This window comes from Drosophila tropicalis, unplaced genomic scaffold (assembly GCF_018151085.1).
Source record: "Drosophila tropicalis isolate 14030-0801.00 unplaced genomic scaffold, ASM1815108v1 contig_158, whole genome shotgun sequence".
Classification (NCBI taxonomy): Eukaryota; Metazoa; Arthropoda; class Insecta; order Diptera; family Drosophilidae; genus Drosophila; species Drosophila tropicalis.
The window spans coordinates 2,661,988-2,681,330 of record NW_027172602.1 but is presented as its reverse complement, the minus strand read 5'-3'; the positions used below and the strand labels follow the sequence as shown (position 1 = coordinate 2,681,330).

General features: G+C 34.9%; 2 long non-coding RNA genes across 2 annotated transcripts in view; one reads left to right on the top strand and one right to left on the bottom strand.

The window, feature by feature from the left end:
* LOC137587476 (uncharacterized) overlaps nucleotides 1-19,343 on the bottom strand; it is a 42,951-nt gene extending 23,608 nt beyond the window's left edge. Inside the window, exons 1-2 of the long non-coding RNA XR_011033933.1 lie at nucleotides 19,094-19,343; nucleotides 15,414-16,346 (exon numbers count right to left, since the gene is read on the bottom strand). This is a non-coding gene — a long non-coding RNA (uncharacterized lncRNA). The remainder of the gene's footprint in view (nucleotides 1-15,413; nucleotides 16,347-19,093) is intronic.
* LOC137587267 (uncharacterized) lies at nucleotides 7,660-8,974 on the top strand. The gene is made up of 2 exons (XR_011033906.1): nucleotides 7,660-7,895; nucleotides 7,984-8,974. It is a non-coding gene; the product is annotated as an uncharacterized lncRNA (long non-coding RNA).

The following is a 19,343-nucleotide window of genomic DNA, read 5'->3' as shown; positions in this document are numbered from 1 at the left end:
TGGTTTGAAAAGTTATAACTTATACATATATATATATATATATATATAGTATATCTGTGTGGTAATATACAAATGTATCAGTGACGGAATTCCTGGAAAAACACATAGGCAAAATGCAGCAAATACGAGAAAATGCAGCAGAAGGCAACAATATTTCTGCATCAAATCGTCAACGTCAGCGGGTTAAGAATATGAAACCAAGACGATTATAAAGAAATATATATATGTATGTATGTATATATGTATGTATGTATGTATCCCCCGGCTCGCCTTAGTGCACTTCTACCTCCCACCATCTTGATCTTGTATCATTGTCCAGTTTTGTTGCTTACAGCCGCTGCTCAATCAGCACTTCGGGGCGGTCAGAATTGCAACAATATAATAATGATTATAAACAAAAACGAAACGAAACATATCTTCATTAAGCAGACTTCAAAAACACTCTCATTGGAAAACTTTAAGACCTTTGCATTGACCTTTTCTTCAACTTCCGGGAATGTTTACCTTTAGCTCCATCAATGGCAAGAAAAGGCAATATTTAATAGCAAATTTGTATAGATTCGAAGGGTATTTGGCAAGTCGTTGCAACAAATTGAGTAGTTGGTGGGATTTTTGTTATTGTTGTTGTTGTTGTCTTTTGCATATATCAAAGCTACGCCTTCGCTTGTTTCGCACACACTTGAGCACGCATTTTAGGCGACACATTCACATCATCATCATCATCGTCATCGTCGTCGACATCGTCGTCATCAGTTTGCCACTTGGGCATTTCGAAATGCAATCGATATATGTACACACACACACACACACACGCACATACACATACAAAAGAAAGTAGGAGGTAGGCTAAGAAATAATTAATAATAATTTATGACTGCAAAAACTTGGAAAACTTTCTGAGACGACAAATCATCAAGCAACCCATCCACCGCTCCGACTCACCAAACAGTTGGCAGTGCCAGTGCTATGCAATTAGGAAGGAGCAGCCGACAAGAGAGACCCTACAAAATTATGCATAAACGCACTTTAGTGCGCCTACAAGTAGGCAATGTCAAAAGGAAGCGAAGGCACAAAAAACTACAAAGCGTTAACTCAAAGAGGGCAAAGAGACGATATGGGGGCGGAAGACCATGATGATGATGATGATGATGATGATGGGAAAGGGGTCCCAATTGCGTTTTTTTTTTTTGCTTCTTCTTCTTCTTCAAGTGCACTTGTGACGCACTTCTCGCTCTCTCTCTCTCTCTCTCTCTCTCACTCACACACTCTGTTTCTCATCTTAGGAGAGGGAAATGTAGTGAGGAAAGAAAAAAAATTAGATGCACGCAAAAAGCGCTTTTGATCCTGTCGTCATCGTCGTCGTCGACGTCGTCTCACGCAATTTGAAAAAAAGGTTTCTCTTTTGCAACAAAAAACAATGCCTTGTTTGACAAAAGGTCTGGTTGACGTAACGCTCTAAAAGAGAGTGGGTGGATGGGCGGTGCGACAAGAGGCTGGAGGGGATAGTGAAAGGTCGTCCAAGTGCAGCAGCAGCAGCAGCATTCATAATGCTGATGATGCCAGACAGTGTAATATGAAAACACATAGACGACACAGCATGTTAAAAACAAAAACTAATCAACTGTGAAAATAAAAACTCTCGCCCCCCCACCATCCAAAGGAATACACCTCTTACCCAAGACCTTTGACTATCGAAAATGTGTGTTATGGTGTATTACTTATAGATATCTACAAAGGGAAGCTCAAATTTTGAAAGAAAACAAATTTTCATTTACACTAATCTATTTCAATCTCAAATCAAACAAATGATAATCGTAATATATCGATAACATAATAATAAGATATTAAATTGATTTCAGATTGTTCCAATTGTAAGTTATAGTTATCGATAAATAAGAACACAACACTGTTTCATTTGATAATCGTAATATATCGATAACAAATGCAATAACAGATATTTTGAGAGCTTTCTGAACAGAAATTGTCTTACTTAAAACTTTTCTATATTGATTTAACAATAATAAGATATTATATTGATTTCAGATTGTTCCAATTGTAAGTTATAGTTATCGATAAATAAGAACACAACACTGTTTCATATGATAATCGTAATATATCGATAACAAATGCAATAACAGATATTTTGAGAGCTTTCTGAACAGAAATTGTCTTACTTAAAACTTTTCTATATTGATTTAACAATATTTAGATATTAAATTGATTTCAGATTGTTCCAATTGTAAGTTATGGTTATCGATAAATGAGAACACAACACTGTTTCATATGATAATCGTTATATATCGATAACATATGCAATAACAGAAATTTTGAGAGCTTTCTGAACAGATATTGTCTGATTTAGAACTTTTCTTTATTAATTTAACAATATTTCAAGTTCAGGTTGTTCCAATTGTAAGTTATGGTTATCGATAAATAGGAACACAACACTGTTTCATTTGGTAATCGTAATGTATGCAATAACAGACATTTTGAGAACTTTTTGAATAGAAATTGTCTGATTTAAGACTTTTATATATTGATTTAACAATAATTGGATATTATATTGATTTCCTAAAGTTCCGATTGTTCCAATTATATGTTATGGTTATCGATAAACAAACAGCTTGTGGTTAAAATAACGTTAAAGACCTCTAAAATGAATTTCTAAACATGATCTCATAGACTTTATGATTGGCTGCTTTTATTTGGGAAATTCTTGATAAGTACAAATATATCCGGCAGATATATACGCAAACATTCCGTACATACAATAGTATAGTTGCGTCTCTCTTCCCTCAGTCTTTCAACAATGCTTGCGAATTGCGAAAGAAAAAAGAAGAAGAGGTTGCTGCTTTGTTTCATTTGCGCTGGACTAACATTTGCTTGACTTTCGTCTCTTTTGTGTCATCCTCATCATCAACGGCGATGCGATGGTGATGTTGTGGCACGCACACAAGGTGCACCAGTTCAGCTGCACATGATGATGATGACGATGATGATTAAAGATGATAATGTGGTTGTTTTGTTCGCATGCCGTTGGCGCATGGCCGACTGTCAAAGTCGATTTGTCTTGACTGTCACAGCAATAGCAGCCGTTGGGGCCTGATAAGCTCTCTCTCTCTCCCTCTTTTTGCGTAGCCTTTGACAAAAATACAACAGAGAGAGAGAGAGAGAGACAGCGAGTAAGGGAATGCAAGTCCTACCAGCCAAACAGTAAGCCAGTTTTCACTTCAAAGTGAACCACAATAAAGGCTAATATGCTTTGGTCGATCTAAGTAAACATTTTCTGTTATAAGACTGGCCAAAAACTTTTCAAGTCTCTGCTCTTTAGAGATGAGAGTTACGACTTCTGAATCCCTGAAGGGACTTGGACTTTCCTTTGACTTTCAATTCAGTAGGATCTATTTATAATAGAAACGATATGAATGATGGCCAGTAAAATTTTGTAGTCCTCTTCCGGCCATCAATTTTTCGAGTAGCCCAAAAGTGCAAAAGGGCTGAAAAGCAATAAACGATGGGATATTAGTTTAGTGAAACAGAAAATTCCCCCTTAACTGTTTTCTTGTTGTTGGCCAACGATCTCAAAGGACTCAAGCCAAGATCATCTCTAAATTCCGCCATAAAAAAAAAAAACGACACAAAACAAAAAATTAAGCAGATGCAAAAAAATAAATAAAGGAATTCATAGGGAGAAATAAAAACGCGACAAGTGCGCAAAAGTCCCAAAAACAGAAAAAACAGAAAAAGGCAACATAAAAAACCCAACTGGACGCATGTCCTTTGTCCCTTTTTCGGTTTTGTATGATGGGCGATAACGGCAACGCCGGCTGCTGCCTCTGCTGCTGCTGCTGCTGTTCACTGTCATCGTCATCGTCATCGTGTTGTCGGGGCTAATAAACTCCCGGGAAGAGGAGAACACTTTGACCGGAAGTGCGTGTGTGCTGCCACTGCACAACAACAAATGAAATGCCCAAAAAAAAAACAACTAAAAAATGCAAGCCCAAAAATTAAAAAAAAAAAAAAGCTTCTTCCCTTGCGTCATGATGACGATGATGATGATGACGATGATGGGCCCGACGTCCCGGTTCGAGTGGTAATACACACATACACACACGTTCCACTTCACAACGCACCACACATAGCCGGTGAAAAAGGGAAGGACACACACACACACACACACACCAGGATGCAACTGCAGTCAACCCCGAAAATAATAAAACAAAAACAAAACTTGCCAAAAGAAAAGAAGAACAACAAAAAAAAAATTGCCAAAAATGACCGAAAAATACATGCGATACACTGCGATGCGATATAGGCAAAACAAATAAAAAACGAAATTTATATGCATGCATACACACACTCTCACACACACACACACACACATGCACATGCACATGCACTTATATATACATATATTTCGATATATATATGTATATATTATATGTAAAATCGTCTCCCTGTGTCGTTTAGGTAGGGGGTTTTCATTCTTTGTCCTGTTCTTGGCATACTATAGCCCTTTTAGGTTGTGTGTATATGTGTGTGTGTGTGTGTGTGTGTGTCTAGTGAAATGTGTTACAAAACAGAGTGGGGCCCTTCACAAAAGATAAGGGTGTTCGTTGCGGTATGACGAATTATATATATATATGTAGATATATATTTCTTTACTTTAACGGATCACTCATCTCTTTGGTTCAGAAACTTTAGTTATATCCTTGTGAGAATATAAATATCATTTATAAAACTCCTTTCAAAAGAATCCTGACACAATTCTGACTCTTTTTGAACTTTTATCAAAGAAGTTATTCAGTTCTTAATTAGATCCTTTTTTCAAAATTTTGTACCAAGTCTTGTGTTCCAACTAAATCAAAGGCAAGACAAATCATTTTAAAACCGAATTTGGTAGGGTATTCAATTTCTAAAGTATTCTTTTTCTTTTTCTATACCAAAACAGATCAATAAAAAGTTCATTAGGCACAAATCATTTCGGTTTTTCTTGTCTATATTACTTGTATTTGAAATTTCATGATGTCTTTCCTTTTGGCCCTTTTTGCAGATTAAAGACAGAGACAGAGAATCGCCATTAATCTGATAATCATTTGACAACTTATCGCAAATTGTTCGATAACAAAATTTATCGAAAACTGTTCATACCTAAACGATGAGTAGCAAAGAGTTTTAACGTTTTGTTTGTTGTCTGTGTAGACATTAGTTTTATTATTTTTATTAGATTGTACAACAGTATTCACTCTCTCTCTCTCTCTCGCTCTCTCTCTCTCTCTAGTTTTTGTTTTTTAAAATGTTCAAATTGCAAAGCCTGTCCACAAAAAAACTAATCATAGTCTAGTGCCGACTTTAAGATACCCTCTCAATTGCCATGAATAGAATCAATTGTCGTATACAGAGTATACCCAACAAAAATTTGTTCTATGATGCGAGGGTATTATAAATGAAAAATTCACTTTGAATGAGGGTAAAGTTACGTTGACTCTACTTCGTTTTACAAGCTCCTCGCCAACTTCTCATTCCTGGTTCACGTTTTCGTCATCCTCGTCCGCGTCCTCGTCCTCGTCCTGGTCTCACTCTTTCCACATTTCTCCTTGTTCTCGTATTTTTTGCAATGCGCTAATGCAAATATAACCCTGGGGCATTGGCAAAAGCTTATTGCCAAAAAAAAAAAAAAAAAAAAAACACACACACACACAGAGAAAGAAAAACGACAAAAAACAAAATAAAATACTGGAATAAGAAGTGTAGTATGAAGTAGTAAAAAGGGCGACGAATTATATTGCATAAAATAAAACGAAGATGCCGACGACGACGATGACGAAAAAAGTGCAGAAAGCAAAAGCAGCAAACAAAAAAAAACAAAAAAAAACCAATAGCAAAAATGAAAAGAAAAACGAAAACGAAACAAAACAAATAACGAAAATAAAAACAAAAAAAGAAAGCGGCTAAAATACAACACTGATGAGTGAAAAATTCCAAGCGGGAGCACATTTCAACCCACCACCAGCGCGGCAACAGGAGCAGGACCCGGAGCAGCTGTAGAAGGAAGTGCATGGCAGGACTGGGCAGGGTAGGATGAGGTGAAGGAGAAGTAGCTTGCTGATGGCGATGATGCCATGCCATTGCCATATCCTTGTGAGTATATCAACACCCGTATATTTGCCACCCGTTTGTTTTTTGTCCTGTGACCAAGAACTTCTTTCATTACAGAAGGAGACTCTAAAGCACAACCAAGCCACATACAAGAGAACTTGGCATCTTATTTATAAAAAGATCACGTTTAAGGTCTCTAAGAGACCGTCGGGGTCACCAAAAATTGAATTTTGTAGTTTCTTCAATAAAACTCGTTAATTTTAAAACGTCGGGGTCACCAAATGATTACTTTTGTGTTGGTACTCAAATGTTTGCAAAATCATTAGAATAAAGTTAGGGTATTAAACGTTTCGTTGCCAGCCAAATGCATTCTGGGCCCTGTGGTTTTTATTTTGTCCCAATTTTAACTGTGTAGATGTTATCCTGCTCATTTTAATTTTCTTTTTTTTATATCGAAAATGCAATGCATGCGTTTTCCCCCGAATTTTTAACATTTGCCACCCACTCACATACACACACACACACACATAGAGCACACAGAGACCGGTTTGCAATTGCAATCTCTTCTTTTGGGATCGGGAAAGGGGAGAGGCGCTTCTGTTAGAATTCGTTACAAAAAAAAAAAAATACTAAAAAAAAATGAGATGAAGTAGAATGCGTTTTTATGCATTCCATGAAGATTTTATTAGCTTTTGCCTATTAAAATAAGTTTCCAGTTGAAAACGAAGCGCGAAAACCTGTTTCACTTTTCTATATAATCATCAGATTCATGCAATATCGTGACTATACTGATGCATAATGAATCAATGTAATTAAATGCCGTGCAAAATCATGACTCAAAGAGATTTAATTGAAGTTCTCTATGAAACGGTTTTTCCCCACCCCAGGGCAATATTTAAATCGGTTGTTTGAGATCGCAATCTAAGCTCTAAGTTTGAGTAAATTTGTAAATATTACGAATCGACTTGGGCTTTAAGGAATTGTCATCAGTTGAATTGGTTTACATTTGGAGGTTATGTTTCTAATGCAACTCTTTGATTGAGGTTATGTTTCTAATGCAACTCTTTTTCTACAGCACTTTTGAGGTTATGTTTCTAATGCAACTCTTTGATTGAGGTTATGTTTCTAATGCAACTCTTTGTCAGAAGCATTATTGAGGTTATGTTTCTAATGCAACTCTTTTTCAGAAGCATTATTGAGGTTATGTTTCTAATGCAATTCTTTTTCTACAGCATTATTGAGGTTATGTTTCTAATGCAACTCTTTTTCTACAGCATTATTAAGGTTATGTTTCTTATTTTACCATGATTGAGGTTATGTTATTACTTTGTAGCTTAAATTAGGTATATTTTTGAGGTTATGTTTGCTCTTTTCATGTTATTTCACTGAAATTAAGATTATGTTCTTACTCTTCAAGTAATATTGCCATTTCTAATATTATTTTTTTACTCTTAAGGCTCAATTACTTCATTTATGGATATGCCCCATGTCTAAATTCTCAATGGAAGTATGTTTTCTGATATTTATTAAGATCGCTTTTCGGTTTATATCAAAATTTATTCATTATTCTGTCTGAGTATATAGGATTAACTGTTATATGTGTGTGTGTTCTTTTATCTTTGTATCGTGTTTGCCACATTGCATTTACACCCTTTCAATTGAGGAGCAACTCGAATTCTTCTTTTGGTTGGTTGGTTGGTTGGTTGCTCGATCTGGGTCCGAAGTCTGGGTCTAGTATGTGCGTGCTTAGAGTCATATATAAATACATATGTATATGTGTGTGTTTGTAGCCACAGGTATGTATGTATGTCTGTCTGGTTGTCTGTCTGTCTGTCTGGATGTCTGTCTGTCTGATGTTAATATTATTATTTCATATTTTTGTAGATACTTTTCGGCCCTTGCTACTCTTGACCCAACCAACAAACAGATGGAATCCATTTTATGAATACTGTTTCTTGGCTTTATGCAGTTTTTCGGTCGTCGCCGTCATCGTTGTTGCCACCGCGTGCATTTGCTCAACCCTTGCGAGACATTTGGTTATATGATGGGACCCTAAGTAACACACACACACACAGCCAGCCCAAAAATGAAAAGGAACAACAAAATGGGTAAAAAGAAGAAAGAAAAAAAGTAAACCCAAACCCAAAGTATAAAGCCAACGAGCCATGGGTCTGACTCTGGAGTTTCCCCCTTTCAATTTTGTTGCAATTTATACACCTGACCCTGTCGCCATCGTTGCCGCCTGCCGCCTGCCACTTGCCGCTTGCCTCATGCCTCATGCCTCATGCCTCTTGCCGCTTGCCGCTGTTTGTTTTCGTTGATTATCTTTGGCGTATTTAGAGCGTAAAGCGTAGTCAGACAAAAAACACAATTTGCGCTGCAAAATGATAATGATGAGAGAACGCAAGACGCAAGGACCCAGACTAGACTAGATGGCAGTGGTCGTTGTCGCCGTCGCCGTCGCTAAAGGTATGGGGCACTTACCACACACACACACACACACTTACTCAGTCGGGGAACAGGAGAAATGTTGCACGAAATTCAAAGTGAAAACCAAACAAAACACAAACTTCCATTAACATCTGCATTTGACCAATGTGAAAAGTGACCACCAAAAAATTACAAATTACAATCCCCCCCGTTCCCTTTGTTAGGAATATGGAATATCAAATGTTGATCAATCGTAATGGATTTTCGAATATACCGAAAAGAAAGGACGAACAGAATATGTCAAACTTGATATCCTCATGATAAAGAACACATCCATGAGGAATTGTGGGATAGGAACATTCAAAACAGAGCTGATCTTATGAGAAAGAGAAAACTAACTTGAAACTCTTTTCAAAATTAAATGAAATTCATATTTATATTATAATTATTTCATATTTTGACCGATTTTCAGTCCTACCCCAAAAACAAATAAAGGAGACAAAAAACAAACCACACATCGGCAGCTGCAAAGCCTTCAAAGTGCGAAAAAAGGGCAGCCAAAAACTGAATGAATGAATGAATGAATGAAGAGATGAAAAAGCACCTTGATGCGGCTGGGAGCTGCCGCCGCTGCTGCTGATGATGATGAAATCTGAAACTGGCCCCCACCAACAGCCGCAGCAGCAGCAGCAGCAACTTCATAACGAAACGAGAAAGAAGCAGCGGCACGAAGAGCCAACATGCTTCTCTATCTTCCATCTGCAATCGGCTATATGTACCAAATCTCACATAAGTCTTGTCCGTCTGTCTGTCTCTCTGTCTGTCTGTCTGTCCTTCTGTCTGTTTGATTGTGGGGAAGGCGCATTGCGGTAGCATTGATTTAATCATCATCAATTATATGCAGCAGCGAGTTAATATAATAAAAGCGACTGCAACACGGCTCCGACTCAACTCGACTCGACTCGACTCGATTCAAGACTCAAGCCTCTTGTCGTCTTGCTTCCTACATCTGCAACTGGCCGGGCCGAGACGGGCCCGGGTCTTCCCGTTTGCCGCTTAAATGCAATTAACATAATGACAAGCAACACTTGTGCGCATGTGCGCATTTCAGTTTGCTTCACTCTCGTTGGGCCGATGTTGTCAATAGTGTGCAGCAGATAATTATATCATAATTGATCTCTTACTCTCTCTCTCTCTCTCTCTGTCTTACTCTCTGTGTGTTTGTCTTGTGGCCGGAATACGAGTATTAATAAAATGAAATGAGAGCTAAATGAACTTGACACTTTTTCACCAATCTCTCATTCACTTTCTTTTGAAGTAGTGAAAATTTCGAAAAAATCCTGGGAAAACAATTTCCAAAATGAAATTTACTTTTGTCATCTTGACATTAGTTTGGCTCTTCTTTAATAATCGTTTCAATATCGATAAATATATCAATTCTTTGCATAATCGTTTGGATAATTTTCTTAACAAAAGTTTCCAAACTTATTGACCAACTTTTAAATATAATAATTATTAAACTTCTCTTCGATTTTGTTCCGATTTTTAACTAATCGATATATTTTTAAATTAAAATCAAATTTGTTATCGATTTTTCTTTAGTTATTATTATTTAAATCGATATTATAATTATAATGGAAAAGTCGTTTGAAGCTAATAAATTTCTCTTAATTTTCAATAAGATTCTGACGATGATGCCCCCCCTCTCCCCCCCTCACCACTCCACGCCCCCCTTAAGAATGTGCTACACATTTGATGTTAAAACCAAAAAACTGTACCAACATTTGCTATTTTTTTTTTAGACAAAGGACGAGAAATACATTTTTATATATGCATATAATATAGTGAGAGGAAAGAGGGAGAGAGAGAGAGAGAGAGTAGAGGAAAAAACAAAAACCAAGAACAAATTTCAAATAAAATGTTTGCCAAAAAATAGGCAACATTGCAAACGTTTTTTTGGCCGTTTACTATTTGGTCTCGGTCCCAGTTGAGCCCCAGCAACAACAAAGGCTCTACAAAACACCGACATAGAAGAAAGTATATAGTAAAACACACACACAAAAATTATACACATCTTGTTTTTAAACCCCTTTTTATATATTTTATATATATAAAATCTATTTTTTTTTTTGTTTTTTTTTTGGCATGAAACAAAGTCCAGAAATGAAAAAGGGGTGAAGGTAAAGGATTGTAAAGTAGAAGTAGACTCATCTCTCTTCCTCTCTCTCTCTCTCTTAGCTCCCTTTCCTCCTTGCACACACCACTTGCAACACATTTGCCTCGTCCTCGTCGTCGTCGTCGGCAGCGCAGCGTCTGATTAATTGAAGTGCGAGTTTTTGGCCAACAAGAGAGAGTGTGAGAGAGTGGGAAAGGGGCACTAAGCAACATTGGCGGCATTATAATGATTATAATGAAAGCTCTAAAATATATTTGCCACATGTATTCATTCGCACATCTACATATGTATATGAAGATTACCCAAACATTTGCACCCGCACATCAAATCAATCTGCAACCAAAACCGAAACACCGCCAAATTACATTGCCCACTAGGAATCATTCCAGACCAGGCCACCAACATCAGACGAGTCCATGGAGCACCAGCCTTTCATTCCGTACCGTATCTCACCTTCCGTTTTGGCATTTTCGTTTCTGTCTTTTTGTTGTTTTTTTTTTTTCACTTTCCACTTTTTATCCCTGTGTGTGTGTGTGAGAGAGTCCTGAAGTCCTGCTGAATGTTGGAACGAGCAACGCTTTTTTTTCCCTTGCACTTATTTTGTCAAATGCAAATATAGACGTTTTTATATGTGTGTCTGTGTGTGTGTGTGTTATATATGTATTTATATATATTTATTTACATATTCTACTTATGTATGTATGTATGTATATGCTAGCCAGACAGGAACCGTCGACTCTCACTCTGTCTCTGTCCTTTCCCGATGTCTGCTTGTTGGAAAATCTAAAAATTGTTTAATTTGCTGCAGTTTTTTGAGCTCGCACAATAAATGCCAAATTGGTATGGTATGAGAGCGAATGCCCGGCGAATGCGTAATATTTTCTTTTTTGATTTCCTTTTCACTTCTGCTGCATAGAGAGAAAAGGTATTTTATTTTTTGGTTGTTTGTTTGCTTGGAGCTTTCGTCTGCGATTATATTGATTTGTCTGGGGATGCGAGCAAACCCTTTCGAACAAACAAAACGAAGAGAAATGATCGAAAAAAATATATATTTAAAACAAAATTGTGAAAATTTTCAGTCTTCCATTAGTTATGAGAATGAGAATGATTCAAATGAATTTCAGTCTTTGGTATAGATTCGTTTAGACGGGTTTAGTTTTTAGTTTTTCCCCCCAAAAACTACTTAGATTAATGTCTCTGATGTTATTAGTGCTCCATTTAGTGTATTAAGTGGCATTTACCAACACTAGTTTGGCCTTTTTTAAGCATTGCCATCAAAAAATATTACATTATCATTTCAGATATATAATTTCTTAACATTTGTCTTATCTGTCTGAGAATGATTCAAATGAGTTTTAGTTTTCGATAGATTTTCGTTTAGTTTTTCCCCCCAAAAACCACTTAGATTGATGTCTCTGATGTTATTAGTGCTTCATTTAGTGTATTAAGTGGCATTTACCAACACTAGTTTGGCATTTTTTAAGCACTGCCTTCCAAAAATGTTACCTTACCATTTCAGATATATAATTTCTTAACATTTGTCTTATCTGTATGAGAATGATTCAAATGAGTTTTAGTTTTCGATAGATTTTCGTTTAGTTTTTCCCCCCAAAAACTACTTAGATTGATGTCTCTGATGTTATTAGTGCTTCATTTAGTGTATTAAGTGGCATTTACCAACACTAGTTTGGCATTTTTTAAGCAGAAATATCTTAATCTTTAAAAAAACAACATTTTCATACATTTTCTAAGTTATTTATATTTTCTAATGATATTGCAAACACTGTTTGTGGCTTTTTAAGTACTTTCACAACACTGGCTAACCCAAAACCCGTTTTGAGAATCTTTTAACACTTAAGTGATATTTGTTATAGATTTTTGTATATTATTTCCAGTCTAGTTAATAGCAAAATTTCGCACAATTTCATTTCTTGTTATACACTCAACTTGCATTTACCAACACTGGCCAAAAACAAAAACTAACTTTACCCATTTTCCAAACTGATGTTGGCACAAATTTGTTTCTTTTGTTTATTTCCTAAAAAATTAATAACCGGATGTGCAACGTATAAGAAAACCAAAAAAAAAAAATATTGCTGAACCCATCCAAAAAAGAAAGGGAATGACAAAAAGGAAAATTGCAAATTGACAGAAAATCAAATTGAAAATGAAGACAAGAATCGACAGAAAATGAATGTCTGCACTTAAGACCGTATATATGTATGTACATACATATATTGCTCATAGGAAGTCATTTTCAAATAAAACTCACTTCCGGCGCCATAAAAGTGGCGCCTAATCTATCTGTGTGTGTGTGTGTGTGTGTGTGTATGTGTATAGATTTTTTGTTGTCCTTAGCATTTCTTTTGCTTGCTTTGTCTTGGTCTCTTTCTTTTGCGGTTTAGATAAAGTTTTGTTGAACTTCTTCACCCACCAAACCAACCCACCCACCCACTGATGGGCTGTGGCAGCTGAGGCAGCGGGTGGCAAGCCAACAAGACAGCGGCGCAGACGCAACAATGTTCCATACAACAACAACAAATACAAAACAAACACAAGCGCAAAAAAAAAGTGAAAAAATTAATAATGCAGAAATTCATTACAATTCACATAATTGCGGCGTTGCCAACTAATGAGGGGACTTGCCACTGCAACGTGCATCGTCCAACGTGGTACAGTTTACAACTGGCAGTGGGCAGTGGGAGTCATTTCTATTTCCATTTCCATTAAATTTCATGTTTTCTCCTCGCATATTGGTGGGGGGGAGGGGGAGTGGTAGTGCCAGGTAATTATCGTTACAACATTTTATGACTAATTGTAGGACAAAAAGATCTTCAACTTTTTATTCGTGTTACAAGTGTTTAATAGGCGGATCGTAGGCTGTAAAATGGGGGAAACTTGCCCCTTAAAGTAGGCAATATGCAATTTAGAACTTTTCGTATGCCTTGCATTCTATCAACAATGTTTGCTTCAAAGATTGTTCCAGTAGATTCCAAAACACGCATTCCTCGGCTGCTTATTGCATACTTTAAGGGGCAAATATCTCCCAATTTACAGCCCTCGATCCACCTATGAATTGGCATATTGCTTAGAAAGGTCTATTGAATATAAATTGGACATTGTTTGGGCTCAACTCCATTTCAAAATTTGTTTAACGAGTCGATGTGTTGAACAGTAGATTCAAAAGACGCATTCCTGGGCTGCTTATTGCATACTTTAAGGCGCAAATTTCCCCCAATTTACAGTCCTCGATTTACTTATAAAGTGCTACAATTACAAATTGCTTAGAAAGCTCTATTGAATATAAATTGAACCCTCTCATTATTAAATTATGTCTTTGATTTAAAAAAAAAAAATAAGATTCTCAAGCAATTAAACGTTAAAACTAGTGAAAGAAAGAGTTTGAAAGAATTTAGAAGAAGGAGTAGGATAACAAGAGAAGTCCTGGCTATGTTACCACTTTCTCTCGACAAAGGAAAATTTAACTCATTTATGAGTATTTGATTCGAAAAAGAATTTCAATGCCGAAATGATATAATTATTTTTATTAAGTTAAGGTTAAAAAAAAAATTCACCTTAGTCTTGACTAACTAATCTTAATTAAGAGTAAGGTGAAGTTACTAATCTTAATTAGAAGTCGTGTTGGCAATAATTTTTATAAAAAGTTTTCCAACAAAATGTTTGAAAATTTTCTAAAATTAAATAGAATTTCAATTAGTTTCCCTTTTTTTTTGTTTTTTTTAGTTAAGTTTTTCTTATTTGTGTTTAATTTATTATTGTAAAAAAAACCTCAAAAAAATTAATACCACTGCTTAAATTTGAAGTGTAAATTGAATTGAAATTTACTAAATTTATTGAAAAAAGCTTTAAAATATATTTAAATTTATTATATATTATTTTGTAGAGAAAAACCAACGTACAAAATATATTTTTTAAACATAATTCCAAATGTCTTGTAATTTCTTTTATTTTTAACAATGAACTAACAAAATATGCAGTGCTTTTTATTTTTTAATTTGGAAAAATGTTTTTTTTTTTACATGTTAAACTAATTGAAACTATTTTTTTTAATATTTGCTTTATCTAAAGCTAAAATTGGGACTAAAAATATATAAAAAAAAAAAATAACCTTTCGTTCTTGGTATTGAAAAAATTTACACTAACTTTGAAATTGTTAACTTTAGTTATTAATTTAACTGGGTTTAAGTATACTAAACTAAATGTTTTCAATTGGAAAATTTCAGAATGAAACTATAAAAACAATTCATTAATAATTTTTTTTTAAATTTCATGAAAACAAAAATCTATTAACTTTTAGAACAAATTAACTATAAAACTCCTTCAAAATTCTGAATGTTTAGAAACAATTTGTATTTAAAATTCATAATTTTAAATGTGTAATGAGAAATATGAAAAAATACGAACAAAATTTCAAAACAAAAATCTCTTCTCATTTTCAATTTTCAATTTCAAATTGCATAGCCAAAGTAAAAAATTTCCTTTTAAAATTTAAAACAATTTCCTTTGGAAAACCTTCAAGTGAATAATTTAAGAAGATTTTTTTGTGATTTTCATAAATTTTCATTTGTTTTTTTCGTTTTTTTCTATACAAATTTTGTTTCTCTTCAAGTTTGTTCCGTTATTTTTTGAAATATATTTTGGTATTTGTTTTTGTTTTTAATAGTTTTTTTTGTTTTCTTTCACTCACCATAAACGCCAAACACCGCAGTTTAAGCCGTTGTTGTTCGTGTTGTTGTTGTTGTTGTTGTTGCTGCTGCTGTTGTTGTTGTTGCTGTTGTTGCGAATGTTTGTCTTTGTTGTTGTTGTTGTTGCACTTTACTTTTGCATTTCCTTTCCTCAATTTTGTTTGTATTTTTATTAATTTTGTGTTTTTTTTTTTGTTTTTGGGTTTTTTTTTTCTTTACAATTCTCCAAAATCCAATAAAAAAAGAATTACTAAACAAAAACCCAAATTAAATTTCTTTATAACGGTTTTTTTTCGTAGCCAAACACAACCCTTTAGACAATTTTTTTTTTGTTTTATTTTTACTAATAATTTATGTTTTTTTTTTTTTTGTGGTTCGGGGGAGAACGGAATTTTGGCCGTGTGTGTGGGGGGTGGTGAGGTGAGGTGAGGGGGGTGGGGTGGGGGCAGATGGAGAAATACAAAAAATTATAGATGAATTGTTTTTATTGTTGTTGCTGTCGTTGTTGTTGTTGTTGTTGTTGTTCACACACACACACACTTGTCGATGAATGGAGCAGCTTTGGTTGTTGTTGTTGTTGTTGTTGTTGTTGTTGTTGTTGTTGGTGTTGCAGTTGGAGTTGTTGCAGTTGCAGTTGCTGTTGTTGTTGTTGTAGTTGTTGTTGTTGCATGGTTGAATTTCAATTTAATTAATTAATATAATTTATTTTGTTGTTGTTGTTGTAGAAAATTTTTATTTATGTTTTGTTGTTGTTTAATTAGAAATTTTTATTTTTTATTCATATCTTGTACATTTTGTTATGTGTTTTTTTTTTTTTTTTTGTTAAATTTTTCCTTTTTTTGGTGTGTGTTTTTCTGAATTAATTTTTAAAAATTTTTGTTTTATTTTTAATAATTATTTTTAAAAATTTTTTGTTTTAAATTTTTTGTGTATGCCTGCAAAAAGTTTGAAAAAAAACAAAATTTATGAATATTTTGTCGTCGTTTTTTTTTTTTTTTGATTTCTTTTTCCCTTTTTTAAGTTGGTTTTTGTATGCACTTGATTTTATTATTATTATGGGACGGACAAAAAAAAAAACACAAATAAACAAAAATTCGAAATTCTTTTCCAAAAAAACCGAAAACTGAAACCGAAAACTGAACTCACGAAACGCAAAGGACGCGCGCGCAACAACAGGAGCAAAAACCGTGATCAAAAAAAAAAACCCAAAAAAAAAAAAAAAAAAAATAACAAACAAAGTTTCATTCAATTTTGGATTTGGCCAGAGAAGAAGAAGAAGAAATTAATATATATATATTAATATATATATTAGTTAATCAATCTTTGAGAATTGTTGGCAACGTGAAAAATGTTGTGTTGTTGTTGTTGTTGCTGCTATTGATATTATTTTATTTTGTTAAAGGTTTTGCCGTTTGTTGCGCCGCGCTGCAAGTACGAACGTATGAAAGTATCTGCAAGAACTGCAATCGCATCGCGTGTGAAATCTCTGCGAAAGTCCAAAGCCAAAAAGAACGTGCAAAAACACAACACACACACATCTTATAGGAAAACCGAAGGCAGGCAGCGAGCGGCGCAGCAAACGGCAGCGTCAACTGCTGCGCTTCGTTTTAGTCGGCTTTGGCCATGCAAGCTTTGCGTGCGCTCGTCTCATCGTGTATGCGTTCGTGTGTGTGTGTGTGAGTGGGTGCATATGTGGGTGTATTTGTGCTAAGAGCGCGGCACGCGCTTCAACCAAAGAGCGAAACGCAGCAAACACAAAAAGCAGTCGCAGCAGCGAAATGCACCTCAACTAACTCTCCCAATCTCTCTCTCACTCTGTGCTCTCTCTCTCCCTTATGGTTTCGCTCTCTTTTACTCATTCATACGCTGTTTGCACTCAATGTAAATTGAGCTAGAGTCCAGCTGCTCACATCAGCTGCAACTCCAACAAACTCTCAATGAGGCGTATGCGTAATATATTTCTACAACTAAACACACACCAATTGTCTCTCTGTGTGTGTGTGTGTGTGTGTCTCTGTGTGTGTGTGTGTGCAAGTGATTAAGAAAAAAGGTCCAGCAATATGTTTTGCCACTAAAAAACAAAAACTTTTCACTACAAATTGCCCAAAATAATCCTTTTCTTCTAGTTGGCCAAAAGACAAAAAACAAAGACAAAGACAAAGACAAAGTAATACCGTTATATGGTTCGGATTTTTTAGAACAAACTTCAATGAAAGTTATTAAAACTACAAAATATTAAGCAACAAATTCACATATTTTATAATTTTTACTCCTTTTAAAAGTTTCATTAAAAATTTTATAAAGAAAAAGTTTCGTTTTGTTTTTTTTCAATTTAGAATCTGTTTTCATTTCATTTCATTTTCTTTGTTTTGGGGATTTTCTTGGCGATCGCCTCAAAGAGAACTTTACGAGGACTTTTCAAGGATATTATAGCTAAAATTTAACTTTGTGAGAATTTGACATATTAAACATCTATTTGAGGCTGAATTTCGAAGGACTTGCAGGACTTTTGCTTAGAATTGAAGTTGCCTTATCTATTTGAGAGAGAATTCAGTGAGCATTTTGAAGGACTTGCAGGACTTTTGCTTAGAATTGAAGTTGCCTTGATTCTACTATCTATTTGGGAGAGAATTCAGTGAGCATTTCGAAGGACTTGCAGGACTTTTGCTTAGAATTGAAGTTGCCTTGATTCTACTATCTATTTGGGAGAGAATTCAGTGAGCATTTCGAAGGACTTGCAGGACTTTTGCTTAGAATTGAAGTTGCCTTGATCCTACTATCAATTTGAGAGAGAATTCAGTGAGTGTTTCACAGGACTTGCAGGACTTTTGCTTAGAATTGACGTTGCCTTATCTATTTGAGAGAGAATTCAGTGAGCATTTCGAAGGACTTGCAGGACTTTTGCTTAGAATTGAAGTTGCCTTATCTATTTGAGAGAGAATTCAGTGAGCATTTCGAAGGACTTGCAGGACTTTTGCTTAGAATTGACGTTGCCTTGATCCTACTATCTATTTGGGAGAGAATTCAGTGAGTGTTTCACAGGACTTGCAGGAATTGCAGAGTTTGGACTATATTTTCAAGTTTTAGGGAAAATCGTCCTTCATAAAGTCCTTAAATTTCTCTTTTTACTGCTCTGAAAGAAAAACCACAAAGCAAAATGGCAAATAAAGTCCAAGACTTTGATAAGCATTTGAGTCCTGTTTAGATCATTGATAAGGATCTAAATTACAACTCTGCCTGTTGATGCCGATCACACACACACACACACACACACACACACACACACACACACACACACGCCTAAAACAAATATAGTCTAAAAAAAAAAAACGGTTTTTTTTAACTAAACATTTAGCCGACGGCTAAAACGCTAAAAACTTTGCTCATGTTTTCTTCTTCTTGTTCTTCTTTCAGGCATACAAATCTATATATGTATATATATATGTATTGTTATATAGAATGTTACTAGTTTGGATATACACTTTTTTTTAACACTTTAACACAGATTTTTGCACTATAAAAAAAAATCAACAAATAATTGCATTCAGTTTGATGAAATGAAAAAAAGTTTTTAGAATACAAAAAAAAAAAAAAATGAAATATTTTATTAATTAATTGTTTACACGACGCGATTTGCCGATTTCGATTTCGATTTTGATTTGGATTTGGATTTTCAATATACCAACAAATTGTTGTCGTAGTGAATGGTTTGTTGTTGTTGTTGTTGTTGTTATTGTTGGTTCATGTGGATTGGCTTTAGAGTTGGTCGGTCGATCAGTCGAATTTGAGTTGCTGAAATTTTGTTGTTATTTCTATATATATGTATATATATATATTATATGTACATATATGTATATGTATGTATAGAGAGAGAGAAGGATGCTCCTCGTCCGCGAGCTGCGTACGTGCGCGACAACGTGCGGATCTGTTAT